At 43.7% G+C, this 26,794-nt stretch overlaps 1 long non-coding RNA gene across 2 annotated transcripts in view; it reads right to left on the bottom strand.

Moving 5' to 3' along the window:
• Positions 1 to 26,794, bottom strand: part of LOC310668991 — a 104,328-nt gene that overhangs the window by 28,637 nt on the left and 48,897 nt on the right. For both annotated transcript variants that reach the window (XR_014506945.1, XR_014506946.1), the window contains exon 3: positions 18,757 to 18,861. This is a non-coding gene — a long non-coding RNA (uncharacterized lncRNA). The remainder of the gene's footprint in view (positions 1 to 18,756; positions 18,862 to 26,794) is intronic.

Here is a 26,794-nt window from a genome sequence, read left to right as displayed (position 1 = left end):
GCTTGTTTGAATCAGAAGTGAATTGCCAAATGACTCTTTGGCAGCTCCCCAAACCCATCAGAGGCTGAGATATAAGAGCCCTCATTTCGCTCAATAGCTTCCTCTAGGTGTGAGGTCAAACCGAGCCAAAAGCTGGAAAGGTTATTGCTACAAGCCAGAGTTCCATGGGGCACAATCATAGAATCATAGAACTGCAGAGTTGAGAGGGACCTCAAGGGTCATCTAGCCCAACCCTCTGCAATGCAGGAATCTCAGCAAAAGCATCCCTGACATGTTGCCACCCAACCTCTGCTTGAAAACTTCAGAGGGGGGAGAGTCTACAACCTCTTTCCACTGTCAAACAGCTCTTACTGTCAGAAAGTTTTTTCCTGATGTTTAGTCGGAATCTCCTTTCTCAGAGATTGAAGCCATTGGTTCGAGACCTACCTCCAGAGCAGGAGAAAACAAGTGGTCTGTTTTCTCCAAAGTTGATTCCCCCTCAACATATTTGAAGTAGCCTCTTCTGTGTGTATAACAATGGAGTTTTTTTGCTGCATCTATAAGAGCCAATGCTTGTTTGTTCTTAGCACTGTGCTCCTCCAAGTAAATGCGATCTTTAATTCATCTCTAGCGCCCACCTTTTCTAGGAATCATGCCAAACAACTGCAGCATCTCAGGAGCTGGTCACCACTAAGTGGTCTGAACAGCATACATCTCAGGACACATCAAGTAGTAACCAATTGATTTTTATTCAGAGTGCTCCTATTAAAATTAACAGGCCTAACTTAGTCATGCTCATTAATTTCAATGTGTCTATTCTGAGAAAAACTATTCTGAAGTATCACAGTAGTAAGATAATATACATAGTTTTGTGCCAGAAGGACTTGGGAGTTAGAAACGGTTGGCGCAAGGCACAATAAACCAGTGAATCTTTATTATTAGGATCACAGATCAGCCACTAAGTTACAATCAACAAATACAGTTTTACAGCTTACAGGCCAGCAAAAGACTATGTAGAATTAATAGCACAGCAAAGTGCTAGGAAGTGTGTCTTTGTGTTGTTGCACATTCAGTCACACTAGAATGGGTTGCTAAGTGTTCGTGCAGTTGGCAAGGAGATTTAAGCATCTGGTTTCTAGTAGCACATGCAGATGCACAGAAGTTTGCCACTTTGGTGGTGATTTCATTAGTGGAGTTTGACAGAAAGAGGGAAGGGTTAAAATTATCAGATCTGCTTGGAGGTTTGGTTTAAAGGGGATGAAAGGGGATCAGAGTGACTCTTGGCACAGTTGCCATGTGCATGCATGGAATCAACATTCAGGAGCCCGATCAAAGCACCAAGTATAGGGCAAGCCCCTTGAACAGCTGCTTGTCTGGCATTCAGGAAGCGCTGCAGAAAGCCCTTTGCAAGACCAGTGCTCAGCACTTGCAAGGCCCCGAGCACAGGGCTTGCAAAGCACTTTGCACTCAGTGCTTCCAAATCACCCAACAATCCACAGGCTGTCAGGCAACTGGGAAGCACTCTGCTTTGACTTGTGTTGGTGATCTGATGTTGTTATGTCAGATGACTGACCAAGCAGGGCATCCCACCCATTTGTTAAAAGTTGGCCAAAAGGGGCGGGGGACATAAATATCTGGCCTCTTGGGTAAAAAGGATTCCCCACCCCTGATGCGGAAGCACCCTCAGAAAAGGGTGGTGGGGTGAATATCTTGCAGATAATGTCGGCCAAAGCTGGTGAGAATACATTTGTGTTGACTTAACCTCAAACTCTGTTGACATTTCTGGAGAGATTTGCACAGGTCCACCCAGTGCTTTTTGCACAAGAACCCAGTGAGCCTTAATTGTTAATTAGACTCCAAAGAGCCTAGTGATTTCAGGTTAATTTATAGCTAGGACTGCAGTTTGGAATCAGTTCTTGCTTATTGCTTGTATAACAAGAAACCTGATTTTCCTTAGCGCTGGTTCTCACGCACAGGTCACCTTTATTTTCTCCACCTGGTTGGTGTGCTCAGAGGTAGGCAGATTTGTGGTGATCTGGACTGGTACAGGGAGACAGCCACAGAGACACCATTGATCCCAGCACTTATCTCTTTACTGATAAACAATTACATGGAACAAATAAGCAGGGCTAACATGTGTGAAATGGTCCATAAATGCCCTTTGCGTAAAACTGCTCAAAATTTTATCTATTTTTAAATTAGAGTTACAAATGAGAAAGAACAAATATGTCACAGGGTGAAGGTAATTGTATCACACTTTTTCTTAGAGGATGCTGATGACTGTTATTTAGAAGATTTTTAAAAGTGAAACAGGGGAGAACTATATATTGATCTGCACTGTGAAAAAATTGGGAAAATGAAATTATATATTGATGTTGTGTCTACCTGAATACAGATTGTTGCCTTCAAAGTGTGATTGGTGGCTTTGTTAATAAAGATATATTTATTCCTTTTACCTAGCATGTGTCTGTTGCCTGTATTTTGTGCCTTTGGGATTACTGCTGCATTGATACAGGGGAAAGAGCCATTTGATTTTAAATCAGGGGGTTGTCATCCTCTTTAGGATCATAGGCAAGTTCTGGGTTTTTGAGCAAATGCTTCTCATATTCCTCCTCCCTCCTCCCCAAGAAACGGGGGGTGGGGGAGCAGGTCACAACACTTCACTTTCCAATGGATGATTCCAATCCTATTTGTGGATTTCTGTCCTTAAAAAGAAATTTTATGGTAAAGACTAGTTCATTTCCAGTTCTTAGCTTGTGTATAGACAATAGCACCCCAGACTGCAGATGGGGACTAACCTAATATACCTCTCTGCAGAACAATACCCTCCGCATAAGACAATAACATGCCAAGAAGTTTTCTGATTTCTTACAAAGATCCCAAAGAGAGTGGACAGATTCCCAAGTCTGAACTGGTACCGTAGTCCTTTCAGGATGAGGAATCTAGAGTTACAATAGAGATGTTTCCGAATTACTTTGGAAACTGAAGCAGGAACGGAAATTGCCAGTTATTGCTTATTTGTCCCATCTCTAGAACGGAAATCAATCCAGCAGGGATCTTTGTTTGCTGCTGCTGCTGCTTTAGTTCACAAACAATGCTATGAGATTAACCACACTGAGTGGGCCAGAATGTGGTCTAAACCCCCCTTTAAATCCATATCAATGAAAAGGAAAGAACTCACTCTAAAACTCACCTGCAGGTGGTACCTAACACCAAGGAAATTAGTGCTAATACACCCAGGAACCTCACCAAAATGCTGGAGAGGGTGCACCTCCACAGGCACATACCTCCACATGTGGTGGGAATGCCCCCAAATCCAACTGTTCTGGACAACAGTCATAAAAGAAATATGCAAAATAACTAAGCAGGTATTAGAAATAACCGCAGAACTAGCTCTACTAAACATCTTCCAGGATAATAATGCCCACTCACATCACAAAGAACTCATAACCCACCTACTCTCAGCAGCCAGAAACATCATAGCCAGACACTAGAAAGACTTTTCAGGAGTAAGCATGGACCAATGGTACCAAATAATATGGGAAACAGCCTTACTAGAAAAATTAACCAATACTGTAAACTGAAACTGACACGGGGACAAATAGAAGAAGATGCCTTCACCCTGGTATGGCTCCCCTTTATTACAAACACAGCCCAACAAGACAACGACAAGAATCCACCAACAGCATACGAATCAATATGGCTAACCTGTTCCAAAACACCCACCCACCCCACTCATACATGAAAACAAAGTTCACCACAGCCAATCACAAATGAACAACCACACCCTAGGCCAACCCCCAATCTCTCTCAACACCAAAGGAACACAAGCAAATAGCAAAGAGAACCTGAACAAGCGACGCTGACTCAAAACCCCACACATACATTAAGTAAATAGAAACATCAACACCCGACCTCACCCCCACTCACCATTCCTTCCTCCACCTCTTTCCCCCTTTTCTTCCTAAAGTAGCACTGTCTCAACAAATGAAACTGATCTGTAGAAAATGTAATTTGTAAAAAAAGAGACATTGCACATACTTTTGTAAACCAATAAATCTTTAATAAAAATACATTTTAAAAAAACAACTGCAAAATATATAAAATATTACGAGTGCTGTAACACTCAACTCATCAGGAAATCAATTAAAATTTAACAAAATAAAAAGAGAAACAGAATAGAACAATGCGTAATTGTGGACATCTCCCACTGTTTTTCTTGTGCTGAGTAGCATAATGATAATTAATCGTGTAAAAAATTTCTCAGAGGCTGAATTGCAGCAGAATGGAGACAGCTCTGCATGAATATGGTCCAGAGCAGAAATCTATGCCTTCTTATATCAAGTCATGAAGCCTGTAGGGATCTGGTTTGAGTTGACACAGGAGAAGGGAGTAGAGAAAGGGGCTAAGTGGTGGGAACCTGGGTTGGAGGTGGGGAAATCTCCCCTTCCCACCCCAATTTCAGTTGCTTTGGAGATGGGGAGCAGGGATGCCAGCTCTCCCCACCCACCTTCATGTGGACTGGAGAGCCCCAGTGGAGGATCATGGGAGGGGGGAGTGATCAGGTGAAGGGTGAGGTGGAGCAGGAGCCTGGACAGAAAGGTGCAGTCTTGTCTCCTATAATGAGGCTCTTTTGATTCCTCAGTTTATTTGGGACTTCAGAAAGAATGGAAAGAGTGAGGCCAGTAGACCTGGTATAGGAGTGCCAGCTTAGCCCCACAACCGTGGGTGCCTGGGGCAGCGTGTAAGGCCCTGGCACTGAAATTTGTGGGTGCCCGGCCCCTTCAGGGGGAATTTTGTGGGTGCTCGGGCACCCAGGGCCCCAGGGAGCAGGCACCTATGACCTGGTAGCACACCACACAGGTAGAACCTCCTGGCCTTACAATGTACATATGGAAATAAGAGACAGGAGCAAAAACCTCAGTCCCACACTTCCCTCTCTGTACGTTCAGTCAAGGCATGCAGAGGGCATTTACAAGGGATTTTTAAGCAGCTCTGTTTACTCAAGAACTGTGATTCCCTAATGCTGTCTCCAGGTGGCACTTTTAATTTTACTGTTCCATTATGTTCAGTGGGGCTTATTCCCAAGGATTGCACCCTTGGTCTTTTTGCTGCAACTTAAATGGATTGTTTCTGCACTCTCACACACAAGGCAGGTCCTCAGATCTGGCTGGCTGCCAGCTAGAACCTCATTAAAGTTGTCTTGAGCAATTAAAAAGGGATTGTAGCCATTAGCATTTATGAATATTTACGGCTGATGGCATTATGTAGCTATTCGGGTGTGAATGTTGAATGTTTTAATGATCATGGAGTTTGCTTTAGTTCTTGCGAATATATACTGTTGATAAACTGCACTGCGAAGAACAATAAACATAAAGGTGGAGATTTAAACTGCACTTCAAACGTTGCACTCCAACCACTCACCAAATTATACAGTGTTTTAAAAACACAGCAGATCAAGAAAATATTATTCATGTCTATCCAGTTGTTGGAATACCAGTTAGGTCAGCCTTTTATCTGGAGCATTCCAGATGTTGCTCATCTACAACCCCCATCAGCCCCAGCCAGCATGGCCAATGGTCAGAGGTGATGGGCGTTGTCATTCAACAACATCTGAAGGCCTGGAAGTTTCTCACCAGTAATCAATGCTCATTCTCTGCAACAGGTGTCCTTCCTCAACATTCCATGCTTACTTGAGATCTAGGATCAAGCTCAATCCTTCTCAGGCTGTTTTCCTTTTAAATTTGCAAATGAACGAGCACTCTGAATACATGGGGAGCCACACCCTTAAGTCTGCAGAAATCACAACCTTGTCTGTCAATTTTGCCCAGTTTTGCTGTCCTGATGATCTTCAGATGACTTCTGTATTACATCTTCATCCCCATTTGCACAAAGCTTACACAAAAGACAGACTATATCTGGTCTTTATAGATTTGTCTGCACGCAGGTTATGCAAAACTGCACTCATCCTGATTTGCTTATGGAGGTGGTTATACGCCTTCCTGTTAATCATTAATTCATGCCACATCTTTCAAAGCATTTTCCCATCACTTTCCTACCTGCAAAAGCCTTTTGCTTTAAAGGGGGGGGGGTTGTTGCAGTAGCGTGACTGAACACTTTAATCTGTTTTAATTGCACAAACCAAAATTTCCCAACGTGTGGTCGAATCCTTCGCACAAAATACTGACAGCCTGGAGGTGTCACATGTTTGCTATTAGATATAGGAATGATGAATACTTAAGTTTGGATTCCAAACCTTCATTTGTCTTCCCCACTTTTGTAATTTTCCTTTGTATATTACTGCAGGATAAACAGTAGCAATTATTACATTATTTAATCACTTGCCTTCATTTATTTTTACCTATTTACTACCTTTTAAGAAATCCAAAATTGTTCTATGGTTATGCTAGATGTCAAACTGTTCAATTATAAGAGTACATAGCAGCTGAGAACCTGCACAAGCAACGCTGACACAAAACCCCACATATATTAAGTAAAATAGAAACATCACCACCTGACCCCACCCCCACTCATCTTCCCCCCCTCCACCTCTTTCCTCCTATTCTTCCTAAACAAATGAAACCAATTTGTAAAAAAAAAAAAAAAAGTTACATGGAAAAAAAAATAGGAGAGACATTGCACATACCTTTGTAAATCAAGAAAATCTTTAATAAAAATACATTTTAAAAAAGATAGAATTATAAGAATACATGTTCCTAAGATATAAATGATGTTTAATATATACTTTTTAATGAAAGCTGGCTTATCTAGGAAGGGATACAAAACACAGAAAGTGTGCACTTACACTCAATTCTGTGAGAGGTTTAATTATTATTAAAAGCAAGCTCACGGGTAGTATCAATGCCTGTCAACAGATATTGGAAGCAAAGGATGATTTAATAATCCAAAGGTAATTAGAGAAAAACAAAAGTATTGCAGATGGCTTGCTATGGAAGCCATTTCAACAATGATATGAAGAGACAAAAGAGAGCTTGATGAATGAAAATGGGCTCAGTTGTGGTATGGCGATGAATTTAGATGCTGGCAGCAGGAACACATATAAGCGGCTGAACGTTGTGCCTTATTCACTTTCTTCACTGGGCACCCGTGGCTTTATCATATCACTTTCTCCCCCAAACCTGCTCTTTGGGGGACCTTTGGCCCATCAGATGTTGCTAAACTACAACTCCCATCAGCCCCAGCAAGAATGGCCAATGGCGAGGGATGGTGGAGGTTGTAGTTCAGCAATATCTGGAAGGCCAAAGGCCCCTCACACCTGCTTTACTGTAACAAGGGGCCTGCTCTTAGCACAACTGTACGGCTAGGCAAAAGGCTTTACTCTAAGCAAAATGTTCAAGTTGCTGGCGCTTCCAGGAGGTAGACTGACGCAGCCACTTCAAGCAGTGGAATCCAAGTAGCATGTCGGAAGAAGCAAGGAAAAGTGGTTGGGTTGGGTTCCAGTGAGATTTCATGAGAGCCCTGCAAAATTTCATGGGAGTGCCTCACATGTGTCCGGAGCAAATCTTTGAAACTAATGAAAGCTTAAGCTTCCGGGCCTCTGATCTCAGAGGGGATCCAGAAGCAACTTGCTTAACATTTTTGGGTCTAGTAGACCCAATTGGAGTCACACTGAATTGAGTGAAACTGATTCATTTTGTGTTGTATATATTTCAACAATCCCAAAGTTTGACAGTCAGTAGCACAGATGTGGCAAAGTGTGGTGATCAGCCATGGAACAACCCCATTGAACAACAGTGGTTGCCCAGGCCTCACTACTGCTTGCAAAGGGGTCCCCAGGACAGTTCAAGTTTCAGGGCCCCCGAAATGTAGTTCTGCCGCTGCTTGGGTCTCAGGAAGGTTGCACTCACCAGACCCTGGAAGGAGCTGCTGTGCGACCTCAGTGCTTTGGCGGGGTGTCAACTCACAAGGCAACACCTTCCTGTTTCGCCTCAGGTGGCAGAATGGGCTGGGCTGCCCTTGCCCTGGGGGAGCTGTTAAGAGTGTAAGCATTGTGTACCACAGGTTTATCTCTGTCTCCACTAGTGCAGTGACATTCATGCCATATCATCAGGTTACTCAGATTTAGGGTTGCAGCTGATGATTGGTCATCAACACCTTTGTTCTTCTTATCAGCGTCTCTCCCAGCAGATACCTCATCTGGAAAAACCAGCTTAGCCTTCATTTTTACATTGCTAAGCCATCTTGCACCAACATTATTTCAGGGCTCCTTGGGCACATAGGAAGCTGCCTTCTATCAATTCATACCATCAGTCCATCTAGTTTAGTATTGTCCACACTGACTGGCAGCAGCTCTCCAGCATTTCAGGCAGTGGACATTCCAGCCTTACCTGGAGACACCAGGGATTGAACCTGGGACCTTGTGTATGCCAACCAGATGCTTTGCCAATGAACTACAGCCCTTCCCCTTACAGCAGCCCTGTATGGTAGGTCAGTGTTATTATCCCCAGGTGACCAATTTCTTGAGAGTACGTCCAGCTGAACACAGTGTGACATATTTACAAATTCATAGGCATAGGATCAAGATAGTTGCTTAAGTCCAACCACTGTATCCACAGCTGAGGTTATTTTTGAGCTAGGAACTTCAAACCTCACATTCTTAGCTACTACTCTGCACCAGCTCAGTGATTCATTGTGTATACGCACAACATTTATTACAGTTCATAGAAAGTGCAGAGTTAAATAATTACCAAATTAGGCTGATTCCTCCCCACCCCTCCAGGCTGGCTAAAGGCCACTGTAACTATTCCTGTGCTTTGTATGTTCTTTACCATGGTCATAATGTGGCGTCGAACCATTTGCTATCTCATCTCCTATTCACATATTTGGAACAATATCTCTTCCATAACATCCCTTCCAGAAGGGATCAGAGATCAGAGTGGAGATTGTAGGCTCATTTCTTTCCTCTGTAATTCATGGTGTTTGTTGGAACTATATGAATATCCCCCCACCCCACCCCCCAAAAAGATCCAATGGCCGAGCTGCAATGCTTTTGCTGTTCCTTGAGTTATGCATCTGTCATATTTAAAAAGCGTAATTCTTTCCCTCTCGCTCTCCTCCTCTTCCTATGAAGTATGACCTTAAAGGTCTACCATCACTTTTTTCTTCTGATGTGTCAGCAGCTAATGTTTCAGACAGCCAAAGGTGAAACCTCATTCCTAAGACAACGTAAGCTTTGATTTCGCTGACTCCTTATATGAGCATTGCTTCAACCAAAGCCATCAAATATTTGTCTGCTTTTTCTTTTTTGCTGTTCCAAAGAGTTTGTTAACTGAGTTGCAGAGAACTGTTGCTTGAGGGTTGAGCCATATTAATTACAAATAAAATTGCCTTGCGCCAGGGCAGAAAACGACACAGATTAATTTGTAGAGCAGTTCAGAAGCAGCATTCTCGAAGACGTCTGCTCTGCAAAATACTGAAATCAATGGGAAAGATAGAGCAGAAGAACACCAAACACTGAATGCCCATTCAACACACGTCTAAAGCAGATGACATCACCAAAAAGAATCATGGGAACAGTAGGCAAGGGAAATGGTAGCCCCTGTGAGGGGAAAACTATGGTCCGGTCCCCAGAATTCTTTGCGGGGGAAGCCATGTGCTTCGAAAATGCACAGAATGTGCTCTAAATGTATAGTGTAAACCTTTCCATAGTTCTTGCATAAGGAGAAGGCTGGGTTTTTAAGGTGGTTTCATACCAGAGGTATCAACCATTGGCATAGCATGGGGAAAGCAGAGGAGCGGTTGCCTTGGACACAACATTGTTAGCAAAACTTGAACACCCTGTGCTGCCTCAATACAGCTGCGTGCTTCTGTAGCTGGTCTCTACTGAAAAAAGCTGCTCCAGGCGAAGCAGTACGTGACATCTCCAGACAACAGAACAACTCCTCTTTTCTTGTTTCTGTGGCTGCGATCTCCTGGGTGACACAGACACTATTAGGCAATTGAATGCGCATGTGTACTCTGCCCATTTTCCTCCCTCCCACCCCCGCTCTGTGCACTGGTACAACCCACACTTTGCCACTGGTACAACCACCATTTGGAGGGAGACCTTTTTGCACAGGCCATTGCCGTTCCCTGTACAAACATACTCAGACCCCGGGATTGGCACCTGACCCTCTCTGTGAGTCTCCTTCCAAGGGTGCTCAGAGGGTGGTAACATGAAAATTGGCCTTCTCTGTGGTAGCAAACTCCCCCACCCCCAACTTGCAGAATGATCTCCCTAGGAAGCTGGACTGGCATTAAACTTTGCCAATCTTGCAGCGCCAAGCAGAGGCATATTATTCTCTCAGGTATTTGGATAGCACTGGTGGTCAGGCTGTTGGGGTTTAGGCTGTGTGGAAGGTATGTATGTTTTGTGCTGACTGAGGTGCTGATTCCCGCCCCCCTTTGATGAACACGTTTAGTACTTTGCATTGTTTTATTGAACTTCTTAATGCATTTTGAATTTATTACTGCGAAATGCTTTGGCATACCCTTGGCTGTGTGAAGCGATGAATACATATTCAGAGTATGCAGAAGAGTGCAGAAAAAGAGGTGATGTGTGGCAATTATTAAAATAAAATAAAAGTGTCTTCCTGGGTGTAAATAGACAGTTTTTCTGGAGAGATGGTTTTCAACATATACGGTCAGGGTTCCACAATGTGGGTTGCACCAGCAGCACTACCACCCTGCACAGAAATCAAGAATCGGGTCCCATAATGAATGTTTAGGGTAAAGGCACACCCCAGGTATGAAAATGTTTAAGACTGCTGCTCTAGATTATTTGAATTCTTGGTTGATCCAACTCTGAACACTTCTAGCATTTACAATTTCCTAAAAGCTGAGCAACAGAATTTTAGTCAGGGGTAGGGACACCCAGCGAAAGGAACTGACAACAGATTCAGGACTGACCAAGAAGAAAATGCTCCTTTATGCACCACATAGTAGTGCAGCACCAAATTCAGGCTCTATGAAGGCTCCCATCATAGAATCATAGAGCTGGAAGGGACCCTGAGAGTCATTCTAGCCCAGGCATAGGCAAACTCCAGCCCTCCAGATGTTTGGGACTACAATTCCCATCATCCCTAGCTAACAGGACCAGTGGTCAGGGATGATGGGAATTGTAGTCCCAAACATCTGGAGAGCCGGAGTTTGCCTGTGGCCATGATAATCACAACCATGCCACCTCAGTCACACACCCTTCTTGATTATTTTATAATTATACAACAACAGTTAGGGATGTATTGCAACGATCAGTGTGTCTCTCCAGGTGCTGCCTCTCGGCTAGATCTATTTTCTGTGTTCATGAAAGGGTAAATGATTTGGAGTGCTCTAATATCTTATTTTGGAGTGGCTTCAGTTGTGTTTTCCTTGAAGTTCTATTGTACAGAACAGAACTTGCAGACCATTCCCTGGAAACTGAAGCACCTTGTGTTGCCAGTGGTCTTAAAATTCTTCGGAGCATATAGAACAACCTCTCCATCATGCTGCACACCTTCTCCAGAGTGACCCTAGGAACCAATCCTCAGTGGCCGACTCACCTCCTTTCACTCTGATCGGCTCCAATCAGCACAAAAGGTAAGCTCCCCTTTCAAGCTGACTGGGTGGCTCTGGGGCATTGGAGACCATGCTGCAGAAACAGTAATGCATCTTTGAATGCTCGCAACCCCAGACCACTGCACCTTTGCTTATGTGGCATGGATATGGAACCAGTGACCCTCTAGATGCTACTGGACTCTAGCACCCAGCATAACCGGCCAGGGATCAGGGATAATTGGTGTTGTACTTCAGCAACATTTAGAGGGCCACAAGTATCCTCTCCCCTCTGGTTTTAGTGGAAGAAGGTGAAGGGCTTCTCAGCTGGGAGTTTGAATGCTTTCTGGAGTTAAGACAATATATGCTACCTTTCTAAGTTGCATCTGTTTGGTGTAGAATTTATGTGTGACATCACTTCTGATGGGCTTGGCTCTTGCCCAGATAATGTCATTGTGATGGATAAAGCTGCAGTTGCCACTTTGGGCTTGTGACAGAGGATTCACACGGACTGTTCAATTCTCTAAATGAGTTTTGAAGGCAATGAGCAACATAAAAGTTTTATGAGGGTCATTTCCTTCCCATTGCAGGTTTTGAAATAGCATCAGACTAAGAGAGTGGCTGTTGTCTCTAAGAACCAGAGCCAGAATGGGAGCAAAAAGTAACAAGTACAAAAGATAATCCAAAGAAGTTGCTTTATCGCAGGTCAGACCTTGGGTCCACCAAAGTCAGTATTGTCTACAGTGAGTGGCAGCAGCCCACCAGAATTTCAGATAGAATTATATTCCAGCCCTGTCTTAGGGTGCCAGGGATCAAATCTGTGACCTTCCACATGCAAAGCTGATGTTCTACCACTGAATTATGGCCCCTCGGTTAAATCACAATAGTTACACCCTTCATCAGAGTTAAGCAACAGCGAATTAGTGCAGTGGACGAGGGTCAAACTAGATGTTAACAGACACAGGTAGCAATCTCTCAATGGCTAAAAAGTAAGAAAAACTCTAATGGGAAGTGGAAGAAGGGACTGAATGCATAACCCTTTCCCTCTGATTATTTTGCATCTGAAAATTTCCCTTCCCCAGTAGCTTTCCCACCCACAGAGGAATAGAGACAGTACGAATAGCTTTTCCATCACAGGTGGAACAGCAGCTTAAGTGTGTGTGGGTGTGTTTGTTTGTGTATTAACAATTTATTTCGCTAAATACAATTATTTTTAAATCTCAGAGCAGTGTGCAATGAAAATACCATAATGACAGTGGAAACGCAAACAACATTAAATAAAACTATTTTTAAAAAACAGGCTATAAAGCAAGATTGAAACACAGACATGTGCCACCAATACAGCTGAGCAAAATACAAAACAAAACAAAAAAATTTAAGAGTGTCCAATGCAACTTGGGTAAGCATTTACATTTTTGAGAAGCAATGAATGGTTATTACTGTTTCTTCCTCACTAATTATCCAAAGGAGGTGGATATGCTATCGCCAAAGAGCCCCACTTCTGTGTTGTTGTCACGAAGTGACAATCTGCTTGTCATGGACCAACCAAAAAGGCCACATTCACAACACACATTTAAAGAGCCGTGAGATGCAGCTTGTTAAGGGTGCTGTCTACAGAGTTGTTAGCAAACCCATCTGCCTCTCAGAGCTAAATTTGCTGGAGTTCCCTGGGAAGAAAGTTTGTTAAACTCCTTTGGGAACTGGAAGGAGAACAGGAGTCTCCTAACAACTCTCAGCACGCTGCAGTTCCCAAGATCCTTTGAGGGAACCCATGACTCTCAGCAGGCTCTGCTCCCCACCCCTTCTCATACTTTTTTCATTGTGCATCCTGGAACAAGAGAAGAGCGAGCCATGTGGATTGGCTCTCAGTTCAGCATATGCTGTAAGTGAACCGAATCTCTCTGAAAGGAGATTTTATAGCCTGCATCTTTGCTAATCCAAAGATTTCATTGTCCTTTTTGTAAGGACAATTTTCCTGCCCCCCCCCAATATAAAAACTGTCTGGAGCAACAACTGAATAGGGTGACTGGTGATGACATATACATAACACTAGAAGCCTGGTTTACTCTAACTGCCCAGGTCCCAGTGAAGTTCTACTTGCCCCCTTTCCCAGCTAGGCCTTGCCAGATGGGTCTTCAGAAAGGAAAGGAGAACTTGAGATAAGAAAGGAAAGTTAACATGCACAGCTTAAGGCTGGGCCTTCTAAAATACATGATAAATTTGGGTTTCCTTCCCACAAAACTCATCCCTCCTTATGTTACTGGACTACAGCTCCTAGCATTTCTGACCAGTAGGTATGCTGCCTAGGACTGATGGAGTTCAACAGTATTTGGCAGTCACCCCATCCCTGCTTTGCATTTTGTGCGGGGGAGGAGGTGGAGAATAAAATGAAAGTGACATGGTGACTCTTGGTGATCAAAAGATTTAATATTTAAATTTTCTGTTTTACAATTTAAAATACTCATTTAAACATCCTTAAAATATCAATGACTTCTCTTTCCATGATTCTTTTTGCATATCATAAATCCCTGCATATTTTACAAAAACTAAACCATTCAGTATTCCATTATTGCATCCATCAAAATTTATTTACACTGTTGAATTTATCTTAACGCTGCCAACGTTTTCAGGTATACACAATCCCCCCCCCCATATTCAACAAACATTTTCCACTCTTCTCTAAACGTATGTTCTTCTTGTTCACTTATTCTATATGTTAAGTCTGCAAGCCGCGCATATTCCATCAGCTTAAGCTGCCATTCTTCTTTAGTTGGGACCTTGCTCATTTTCTATTTTGGGGCTAAACACGGGCTGCAGGAGTGGCATACATAAATGACCTTTTGACACCAGGGAATTTTTAGTCTGAATTATCCCCAACAAAATTTTTAAAAGTACTTGCTTACAGGTTTCCTACAGCTCCTGTGAGGACAGGATTCTGAACTAGAATTGGCCCAATCCAGCCGGCTATTCTTACGTTCATACCTGTAATTGGCTAAGCACCTCTCCCATACGGAAATCAGTGCGTCTCCTATTACAAGCACTGCCATCTCCACCTGTGGCAAAATGTGAATGAGTTTCTTTTCCATGCTAATAGCTTCTTTCATACACTACTTCTTTCCCATGGGAAATTTAGAAATTACAGCAGCAGTTAAGAGGTTGGCACTAAAGCTCAGTGCTATAAAACATCTTTGTTTAAAAAAAACCCCAACTTTCTAAACCTGTTTCAGTCTGGATGACAAATATATATCATTAAGAACGATTAAGATTTCGCGATGGCCTATGCACCACGCTTAATTGTCCTGCGTTTATACTTTCCATTTTTATCCCATTAAGGCCAGGGACTGTGATTAAATGGCACTAAATTAACTCCAAGGTTTGTATGCCAGGCTGTGGACCTTCCTATGTTTTAAAACATCTTCTTCTTGTTTTCTAGCAATGTATAAGTAAATCCCAATTTTCATTTCTCTTTTGTACAGCTGGGTCGGTGACGGGAATTCAAATGCATTTTCTGGCATGTACATTCGAATTCTTAGTAGCCAGGGATAGAAAGCGGCAATGGATCATACGATTTCTCTTCCAGTAATTTCCCACAGCAGAACAGACGAGGAGGTACCATTTGGGGAATGATGCCCCCGGAGCAATGGGCAAAGGATATGCAGGATATATTAGGTCCTGTATTCCAGAGTAGTATAAAGCACTTACAAACTGAGGCATTGTATATACGTTTGAAACAAGAGCTGCCCTTCCCACAGGCTTACAACATAAGGATAGACATAAAATGCATTAGGGAGGAAAGGAAAGGAGTGTGGTGTAGTGGTTAGAGTGCTGGACTAGAGTATGGGAGATCTGAGTTCAAATCTCTACTCAGCCATGAAACTATGGCTTTGGCCAGTCACTTCCCTCTGCCTAAGGGAGAAGCCAAATAGCACTGGATTTCTGACAGGCCATTGGGCAGGGCGGTTTGGCCTTGACCTCTGAAGCAATGCAGCTGAATGACCATTGAGACAGAAGCTGTTCTAGAAAGAGAGGAGCCAAGTGGCAGTTAGCAGCTGCCAGGCTGATGGAGGGGGCTCTTCTGCCTCACCTCCCCATTGCAACCTATTGGGCATGTCGTTGAGGCAAGCTATTTGGGGACTGGTGGCGCCAAATGGCAATTGGCCAAGCCAGTGGAGGGGGAGATGCTTTCTCACCATTGCCAGGTGGGATGCTTGCTGAAAAGGACAGTTTATTTGGGACAGGAGGCAAAAGGGCAGCTGCACCCTAATTTCAAACAGATACAAAACGAGGAAAAAGAACATGAGAAGAGGCTTCTCGATCAGGCCAGTGGTTCATCTAGTCCAGCTTCCTGTTCTCACAATAGCCAACCTGAGGCCTGGGAGAAATCCCCAAGCAGGACTTGATCAGCAACTGGTAGTCAGGAGCATCACCACCTCTGACCATGAAGGCAGAGCTCATGGCCATTGATAGCCTTGTCCTCCATTAATTTGTCCAGTCCTCTTTTAAAGCCATACAAGTTGTTGACCATCACTGCCTCCACTGGGAGCGAGTTCTATAGTTTAAACTATGAAGGATGACTTTCTTTTATCTGTCGTGAGTCTTCCAACGTTCAGATCCATTGGATGTGCTAGGTGAGGGGAGAACAACTTTTCTCTACCAACTCTCTCCATGCCATGTGTAATTTTGCAAACTTATATCATGCCATCTGCTACTCATTCCCACCCCCCTCTAAACTAAAAAAAAGTCTCAAATGCTGTAGCCTTTCCTCAAAGGGGAGTCATTCCATCCCCTTGATCATCATTGGTTGCCCTTTTCTGAACCTTTTCCAACCCTGCAAATATCCGCCTGGAGGCCCAAACTGTACACAGTATACCAAACACAGTCACGCCATAAACTGGTGCAACAGCATTATGATAGCAGCAGGTTTTATTTTCAATTCCTTTCCTAATGATCCCTAGCATGGAATTTGCCTTCTTCATAGCTGCCACACACTGGGTCAACACCTTCATCAAGTTATCCACTATGGCTCCCAAGGTCTGTATAATAAAATTACAAACTGGAGGAGGACAAAATCTATCACCAAAACAAATGGGACACTTAAAAGAGAAAGAAGGAGAATAAGTTTAGCGACTATGTTTTTTGTTTTCTTTTTACTAGCAACAGACAGGGAGTGATAAGGGGGAGGAAAAGAATAAAGATGTGATATCTAGGGAAATACTTGGGGTGGGGGTGGGGTGGGGGGTTAACAAGAAAGAAAGAACCCACAGCAGAGACCAAAGATGGGAACATAGAGAAGAATCAGAGATGAAAGATAAGCAGGAGCTGCTAAGAGAATGAATGTGCTTGAATGTGCTTAAATTGAATAGGAAAAGGAAAAGATAGTGAAATCAAACAGAAGGAGGTGATGCTATGTATTATTCAGCAGTTGTTAACACCACCAAATATGTCTGTCTGTGTGTCTATGTTAAAAAAATGCGGAGGCTCTTGGATGATAAAAATTGTCTGCATCCCTGCTTTTAGGACAAGTGATTTATCCTCTCCTTGGACCATTTTTTACTTGGATTCATCACCCAGCTTTCCTCAGAGCTCAGCTTACGTAGTATACAATATGAAGATACAGTTCCCTGTCTCTAAAGTATTATGGTCTGATATAATATGCCAGCTATGTTGATATGTGTGCTATTATTTGAGCGATTTCCATTAACGGCAATGCTGTTTGTCTTCTAGCGGCTCAGCAGGTATCCATGATGGATGATTTCCGTGCTTCACTCAGCCTTGAGGATCTTTCTTTATCATGTTTGATCTGGACTATATTTATCAATTACTTTTTTTCTATTTTAAAAAAGCCTCCTTTCTGAACGGAGCTCATCCTATTCTATCTTCACGATAACCCTGTGAGGTAGGTTAGGTCGACATGCCCCTGTCTAGGTTCCCTGTTTGCACAGAGCTTTTATGTGCACCCACAAATGTGTGTGCATTTTTTAACTCAAGAAAAATTGAGGTTGCGGGTGAAACACAAGTACCTATGGACAGTTGATTCTTCTGTCCAATCTTTAACGCCTTGCTTTGCTCCTAACCTCCTGAATCATGACTCCTGAGCTCTATGTCTGCTGCATGGCTACTTGCCTGAATAATGATCTCTTTCTTACTTCCAAGTAAGAGTCTCTGTCTGCCTGTTTTGGGACAGAGGAACCAGGACACAACCATTATTTAGCCTTTGGAGAAGATTAAAGTAGACACATGAAAGCTACCTTCAAGTATCTGAAGGGCTGTTACACAAAAGATGGAGCAGGCTTCTACTCTGTTTTTCCAGAAGGCAGAACTACTGCCAACAGGTGGAAATAGCAAGAAAGCTGACTTTGATGAAACATTGATGAAACTTCCAAACACTAAGAACAGTTCAACAGTGAAACCAACTGCCTTAGAAGGTTCTGGGTTCTCCTTTGATGAAGGCACTTTAAGCAGAGCCTGGTTATCTGTTAGAATGCTGTCATTTCATACTACATTACAGATTCCTCACTGAGCAGGGGTTAAACTATATCACCTCTAAGCCCCTTCCAAGTCTAGGTTACTATGACTCTGCGATTTCGGATGCATTGGGCATGGGTTATTTTGCATTGATCCAGTAGGAAATTAAGAGTCATCTGACTCAAGTGTGGCCATATAGATTGTGATGACTCTTTTGTTTTGAATTTTGCCAGGGTTCCAGCTTATTAGCTCTAACATCCTCCATAGCGCAGAATCAAACTCTATGAATAATACATGGGATCCTGGGAGGCAGCTGTGAAATCCAATTAGTTTAGCTGAAATTTGCATATCAATCAAGGGCAAAATATTTCTTGCTCAGCTGCTGCAGAAGTAGCCTTTTAAGAGATTCAGGGTGCACACTTGTAAATTCTGCAGGCAGTTGTAAATAGCAATAGCTTTATTTAAACGCTGGGAACTTTTAAAAATATACACAAGTCATTTGGGGGAGGAGAAACCTCTGCACTGGATGCACAAGTATCAGTTGTGAAATATGAGCTCCCAGGTGATAGCTGAGAGCCCAAGGGTTGGAGAGATAGTGTTCCCAGGTGACAGCCAGGTGCATGGAGTGAGTAAAGGTAAGTTTGGTGCTAAAGAGTTCTGTCCTGAGGAGAAGTTAGGAGAGGAATCATTGTGGCCCTAAGTGAGAGGGTGGGGAGATAGATGTGTTGGTGAGGGTGTTTGTTATGATTTAGTGCCTAGAGCCCTGGATAGCATCATTCTTACCTCAGTTTGTTTGGATCTTCAGTTAGGAGAAGGCCAGTGGCTTGCTCCAGAATTCTGCTCTCACAATGACCAACTAGATGCCTCTGGAAAACCCTCTAGCAGGATCTGAGCAGAAGAAGAAGAAGAAGAGGAAGAAGAGTTTGGATTTGATATCCCGCTTTATCACTACCCGAAGGAGTCTCAAAGCAACTAACATTCTCCTTTCCTTCCTCCCCCACAACAAATACTCTGTGAGGTGAGTGAGGTTGATAGACTTCAAAGAAGTTTGACTAGCCCAAGGTCACCCAGCAGCTGCATGTGGAGGAGTGGGGAAGCGAACCCGGTTCACCAGATTACAAGTCCACCGCTCTTAAGCTCTACACCACACTGGCTCTCTCTGCTCCTGTGGCTTCCAGCAACTGGTATTCAGAAGCATTGCTACCTCTGACTGTAGAGGCAGAGCACAGACATCCAGGCTAGCAGCTATTGATGACTTTCTCCTCCATGGATTTGTCCAATTGTCTTCTAAAGCCATCCAAGTTGGTGACCATCCCTGCCTCTTGTGGAAGTGAGTTCCACAGTTTGTGTACTGCATGAATAAGCCCCCCCCCTTTTGCCTGTTCTGAATCCTACAACTTCACTGGAAGTTCATGAGGTCTAGCATTATGAGAGAGGGAGAAAAACTTTTCTCTACCCACTGACAACCTGTTGATGATTTGTTGGCTGGTACCAAGCAGTTGGGACGCGGGTGGCGCTGTGGGTTAAACCACAGAGGCCAGGACTTGCCGATCAGAAGGTTGGCGGTTTGAATCCCTGTGACGGGGTGAGCTCCTGTTGCTCGGTCCCTGCTCCTGCCAACCTAGCAGTTCAAAAGCACGTCAAAGTGCAAGTAGATAAATAGGTACCACTCTGGCGGGAAGGTAAATGCCGTTTCCGTGCGCTGCTCTGGTTTGCTAGAAGTGGCTTGGTCATGCTGGCCACATGACCCGGAAGCTGTATGCCGGCTCCCTCAGCCAATAAAGCGAGATGAGCGCCGCAACCCCAGAGTCGGTCACCACTGGACCTAATGGTCAGGGGTCCTTTTACATTTACCTTTACCAAGCAGTTGGGTAGTGCATGATATGGGTTGAGGGAGTGGGGGATCCAAGAGTGCACTGAAGTGATTGCATGTTGTGGGAAGGGAGGGATTGTGTGATAAATGGTACTAAAAAGTAGGGACCAAGAAGTAGTGTGTGCTGTGGAACTTACTCCCTTGTAGTGTGCTGAGGATGGCCGCCTAAAGCCTGCATCCCTAATTCGCTCAGCTGATGTTTATTTTGTATCATTTGCCTCCCGTCCTGGAAAGCCAGACCAGCAGGCGTCCGAAATTATCCCCACCCCAGACTGTTTGTTTCATTTGTTTGATAATTGTGGGGGGGATGGAAAGTTGGTGAAGCACCCTTTAATCCCCTAGCTTCTGAAACTTTTCCTTTGGCTCTCTCCCCAAGATGAGATTTTGCTGATTTGCAGCACACTTGAAATCCAAGTTCCGCTGGGATAAGAGAGTTTGGATTTGGCAAATCTTGGGCTTTCCTAGATCAGCCAGGGTTCAGCTATACCTACACTGGTATAAATTCCTCATGCTCACTGAGGCAGAGATAGGGAATCCCTCTTGACTCAGTTAATAAAACATACAGCAGCATAGGTCTCCCAAAAGGCCCATGTTGGTGTGGGGCAAGGTAATGGTTAGACTAATTCCAAACTCTGTTCATTACAGTTATGTGGCCTAGTTCCAAATCCTTAAAACTCGGACCCACACTAATCTGATTGCTCAGTCAGGGACTCATGGTTGGAATTTGAAATAGAGCATGTATGGTAATTCCAGCCTAGACTTTGCTGACTTCTAGTAGTTAGGATTCATCAGTTACATGTTTTTGCTTGCTATGGACATTTTATTGTACTCTATGGTGGTTTTAATAGGCTGTTCAGCAGAGCTGTTTTTCTAGAGAAAGAGGTGCCAGAACTCACCATGAACACCTTCCTTGTTCTCTTATAATGGCAACGGTGCCCACCTGAGAGGTAAAGGAACTGAGTTCTGGTGAATTCTGGCTGAAAAATAGCCCTGCTGTTCAGCATTTGTGGGAGGTTTTGGGCGAGAAAAAGGTGTTATATGAATAAATAGGATTAGTAATTCTAATAATACTGCAATGTAGGTTTTCCACACATGCTTTGGGTTTGGGGTGTGACTTTGCTCTGTGCTGATTATGCTAACATCACACAGACACTCCTCCTCCATGCAGACTTACAACAGGAAAGCTTCACAGTGATATTGTGTAGGCAATCCTAAAACCATCCTTTGCCATTTATAAGACCTGGCTGTTTTCCAGCAGAAGGAAAATGAATCAGTTTCAGCCCAAGTGCCTCCCCCCCCCCCCCCCGGTGACACACAGAAAAACGCTTCTTAACATCCCTACAGGGTTTAGCAATCTGAGCCAGAGGTGTGTGTGGGGGGGGGGGAAGGCTTTAAAAAATAAAATAGAGATTGAAAGGTTGTGCAGAGAAAGGTCAGCTGTTGACTTAGCATGCTGGCTGATTGTGTTTGACCCCAAAGCCTTTGTCTGCTTTGTTTGGTGATGTGGACTTGGTACATAGAAGGCTTTCTGGAAAAGCAGACCAGACATCAGATTCAGAACTATGAGTCTGTTATACATTTAAGAATGATAAAGCAACTGAAAAATGGGGGGCAACGGCTGTGTCTGTTCTGCAGGCACTTTGGTAGAGCATGAGACTCTTAACTTCAGGGTCATGGGTTCAAGCCCCATATTGGTCAAAAAGATCCCTGTACTAGATGACCCTTGTGGTCCCTTCCAACTTTACAAATATATGATTCTATGACTCTGTGCATTTGTGTGTACTGTGATGAGGTCTGAGAGCCGGTGTTGTGCAGTCAATAGAATGTTTCACTACGGACTATCCTCACTTCCATTTGCCCTGTCACTTTCCCTTCGGGGGAAACCTGCTGTTTACTGCTAAATTGGAGCAAATATCAATTGGTTTTCCCCAGACTGAAGATTTAGCACTAAAGAGTGGGTTTTCCAGGGGAAATGATGCGGCAAAGGTAAAACTGCTCAGACTTTTACCTAGAAAGCACGGGGAGAATGGGAAACTGCTTGGACCTGTGCTTTCTAGGCACAGGGCAAGCAGAAGTGTGGACAAGTTCTTAGGTGGGTCAGATCCAGGTTTGAATGTCAGCATGGCCATGAAACACTGTGGGGTAACCTTGACATGGTAATAATAAGGTTGTTCCTTTGAGGCAAACCATCCTGAGGCAAGCAGTCCTGCAGAACAAAAGCAATAACAGATAACGGGGGAAGCTATTTGGAGGACTAGTTTGATATCTCTTGACCATAAAGCGAATGACCGTGAAGTCCATTGGTCTTTAAGGGTGAGCCATAACTGCTCTTGAGTAGCAAGTGGCCACCACTGCCTGTCTCTTACAGTATGCAGCTCTAAATTATAACCATGCTATTAGCTGAGAATGGGTTGGCATGTATATTTTGCAACCCCAGAACTGTGAACGGAAAGGAATGGAGGACTTGCATGCCAGTAAGATTCTCTAGCAACTATTGCAGTTACTAGCTATTATTGCCGCATTAGCACCATACATTTAAAGTACATTTAAAGCACATCCCCCACCCACAAGGACTGGGGATTTTATTTTTTCAAGGGTGCTGGGAATTGAAGTTCTGGAAGTAAACTACAGTTCCCGATTCTTGTATGTGTGTGTGCGCGCGCTATAAATGCATGGTGTGTATGTATTCTGAGTAGTACTATAGCACTGAGCACTATTACTATCATACTATATTATCTCTCCTGTACCCAAACCTGCTGCAAACCTAGCTTTTACAACGCAGGGCACTTAGCCTCTATGAAGACCTGTGCTGTGCTCTACAGGGAAGCTGTCACACACACAAAAGAACCATCATGTTCTACTAAATTGCCAATTCTCCGTTTTGAATTACCTTCTGAACTTTTCCTCCTCACCCTAGCAGGGGCCTGGAGACAAGAAGTCTGCTCTCTCTTGTCATGCTCTCCCGCCTGAGCCTCTTCTGACATGAATCTGAAATATCTAGGCATTCAGCTTAGTCTGAGGCAACATCAGAGCCAGTGAGGCAGGGAAACAAGACCAGAGACATTTAAAGGACATTTGCTGGGTTCTGTTTCACTCTTCTGAGCTGTTACCCTGCTTAATCAAAAGTATTCTTTGGACACCATAGGGCATGATAATGTGCATTCAGTGCTGGATGCAAATGCCTTTTTGAGGTGCTGTGCACATTGAATTTACCTGCACATTGCATCATTCCCATCCCACACTATTTGTCAATCTGAAACACATCCTGTGGGAATTGTTATAATTTGTTGTCTGCCGAGAATGGACTTCTTTTTCTAGAAAGAGAGGTGCCAGAACTCACCATGAACACCCCCTACCTTGTTCTCTAATAATGGCAATCACTCTCACCTGAGAGCTGCAGGAACTGAGTACCAGTGAGTTCTGGCTGAAAAAACAAAAAGCCCTGGACTTCTCAAGCATTTGCTATGTACATGTGTACACAGAAAGGACTTCCTCTTATCATGTTTAACTTAAAGGCCACTCCCTCTTATCATGTTTAACTTGTCTGTGAACAAAACAGGCAAAACAGGAAGCAGCATAGTAACTTAGCTGCCTCTGTATCCCATTATGTATCTTCTGTATAAAGGCAAAGGCCCCCTGGATGGTTAAGTCCAATCAAAGGCGACTATGGGGTTGCGGCACTCATCTCACTTTCAGGCCAAGGGAGCTGGCGTTTGTCCACAGACAGCTTCCCAGGTCATGTGGCCAGCAAGACTAAACCACTTCTGGCGCAACTGGACACAATGACAGAAATTAGAGTGCACAGAAATGCCATTTGCCTTCCCGCTGCAGTGGTACCTATTTATCTACAGTGGTACCTCAGGTTAAGAACTTAATTCGTTCTGGAGGTCCGTTCTTAACCTGAAACTGTTCTCAACCTGAAGCACCACTTTAGCTAATGGGGTCTCCCGCTGCCACCGCACGATTTCTGTTCTCATCCTGAAGCAAAGTTCTTAACCCGAGGTACTATTTCTGGGTTAGTGGAGTCTGTAACCTGAAGCGTATATAACCCGAGGTACCACTGTATTTGCACTGGCATGCTTTTGAACTGCTAGGTTGGCAGGAGCTGGGACAGAGCAACGGGAGCTCGTTCTGTTGTGCAGATTCCAACCGCCAACCTTCCGATCAGTAAGCCCACGAGGCTCAGTGGTTTAGACCACAGCGCCATCTGCATCCCATATCTTCTGTATATCTGTATAGTAACACAACTGTCTTTGTGTGTGTGTGTATGTGTGTAACACAGAGGACTTAGCTATACAGCTGCAAATAAAACGTTTTAAGTGTGTTTTAAGTGTAACATACAATGTGGCACAGATTGCAATGGTGAGCCTTATGGAAAATTAAATGCATTTTTAAAAACACTTTTTTTAAAAAGCATTTTTATATGTGTATAGATTCCATCAGTGCCTGTAGAAACACTAACTGAGCAGAATAGAGAACACAATTTTTCTTGTGCACTAGTTTGAAAACATGTCTACCTGTGTGTACATGGATAGCTCCTGCCACTTTGGGTGATGCTATCGTACAAATGTGTGCACAATCTCAACTCACTATGTACAAAGGTGCACCAGGGAAACCTCCCCCCCCCAATGCTAAGTGTGTGGACAGGCTCAATATCTGGAAAACAAACAAACAAACAAACAAACAACAATTTTAAAGGAAAGGGGAGCAGAGGGGCAAATGATTGTGGCTGAATCTGTACCAGGGAACCTGCAGTCTTCCATATTTTGCTGGCCTCCCTTAGTGACCAACTCCCAGTGACCCTGGGTCGCAAAGCTAACCCAAGACATTTTAACACCTGAGGTGGTCTCAAAATGGCGCACACACCCCTCCAAGGAAGAAGGTGTGAGGGAAGATCTACATAAGGAGAAAGCGGGGGGGGGGGGGGCGATCAACCTGCCACCTCACCTTGCCTTATGGGTGAGCCGTCCCTGCTAGGTTCCACGCTGTCTGAGAGGGATAGTGTTCCTGGCTACCACAGAGTGAATCATCTACTCATGCCTACTCTCTCCCTTTAAAATCCACAGCTGCTACTAGACAAAGGATGAGTAATATACCCACCCATTATCAATTAGCTGCCAAATTTTCCTGGGGTCTCTTTAGGTAGCGAGGCAGATCAAGCATGAGGGTGTTAAGATACAAAGAGGCTATGCCAGGTTTATGGAACAAGTTCTAAAGTTTACTAAAACAGGAAGGAAATATGGATATTTTTTTTAAAAAAGAAAATGTTGCATATGAAAGCAATAAAAGCCCAGAAGCAGAACCTGCTTGCAGGCTGGCTAATGATACAAATGTTGCAAGTTGGTCTTATGCTGCCTGCCCAAATATTTCATCATCTCTTCCCTTTGAAAATATGCTGCTGTGTTTATTATTGAATCTATACTCTGTGAATGGAGAAAGGGGGTTGGGGAGCATGGATAGTTAATAGCATTTCTCGATTTTAATGAAGGAAAGTCAATTCACCTTGAAGGAAATTCCCCTGGACTAAATGAGATTGAGCTATGCTCTCCCCTGAGAAATTCCCCATGGGAATTTCATTACAGAAAGAGATTGTGGGTTTTTTCTGGTGTGGGTTTTTTTAAAACCCTCTCAAAGTCAAACTCTACTGCAGTTGTTTGAGCTTGACATAGATTGTATGCATTAGTCTGTAGTAGATTTCATCCCCTTTCAATGAGCTTGAGAAGTCAGATTTTAGACTGTGATACTGAGTAGCAACATTCATAGAGTAAAAACAGAATACAGTGGTACCTCAGGTTACAGATGCTTCAGGTTACAGACGCTTCTGGTTACAGACTCTGCTAACCCAGAAATATTACCTTGGGTTAAGAACTTTGCTTCAGGACGAGAACAGAAGTCATGCACCGGTGGCGCGGCAGCAGCGGGAGGGCCCATTAGCTAAAGTGGTGCTTCAGGTTAAGAACAGTTTCAGGTTAAGAACGGACCTCCAGAACGAATTAAGTTCTTAACCTGAGGTACCACTGTACTTGAAGATAATGAGATAATAGTAAAAATAATTTATTTTTTGTACCTGCCCATCTGACTGGGTGGCCCACCACACATGATACACCACACATTAAAATCTTCCTGATACAGGGCTGCCTTCAGATGTCTATGGAAGGTTGTAAAATTATTTATCTCTTTGACAGCTGGCAGGAGGGTGTCCCACAGGGCAGGCGTCACTAGCGAGAAGGCCCTCTGCCAGGTTCCCTGTATCTTGATACGACCTGCACGTGGGGTTCCCTGATAATACATCAGATTTTCAGTGCCTTTACTTTTTCTTCTCTCTAGTTTTCAACCTAGGCTTCCACTCTTATTTAATCTGGAAATGGCATCCTCCATTCTCTCACTTTTTATGGAGAAACCAGACCATGTAACTGCTAGCCTCCTGCACCTCAGCTTTGTTCTGCATTTCTCGAATTGCATAAATTAAGCTATGACCTCTTCTAAATGTATGTGTCTATGAACTGTTCAGTGCTCTCTTCACTGACTGGCAGTGGCTCTCCAATGATCTCAGACTGGGATCTTTCTTACTCATACCTGCAGATGCCAGTGATTTAACTTGGGGTCTTCTGCATACTAAACATGAACTCCTGTGCTACAGCAAGCAAGAAAGAAAAGCAGTAAGTCAAGCCCTAACCTTCACTCATCAATAACAGGAACAGGCTTACTAGGGTAGGGTTTCCCAAATGTGGATCTCCAGCTGTTTTTGGACTACAACTCCCTCATCCCTAGCTAGCAGGCCCAGAGGTCAGGGATGATGGGAATTGTAGTCTGAAAACAGCAGGAGATTCAAGTTTGGGAAACCCTGCACTAGGGAACAACCAGTAGCACCAAGACCACTGCAAATCCATAAACGAGATTAAAATTCTGTATAAAGAACTTGGGAAATAAACAGGTCTTTGCTGGGTG

The sequence above is a fragment of the Podarcis tiliguerta genome (assembly GCF_965153285.1).
Source record: "Podarcis tiliguerta genome assembly, chromosome: Z".
Lineage (NCBI taxonomy): Eukaryota > Metazoa > Chordata > Lepidosauria > Squamata > Lacertidae > Podarcis > Podarcis tiliguerta.
This window is presented reverse-complemented; position numbering and strand designations above follow the sequence as displayed.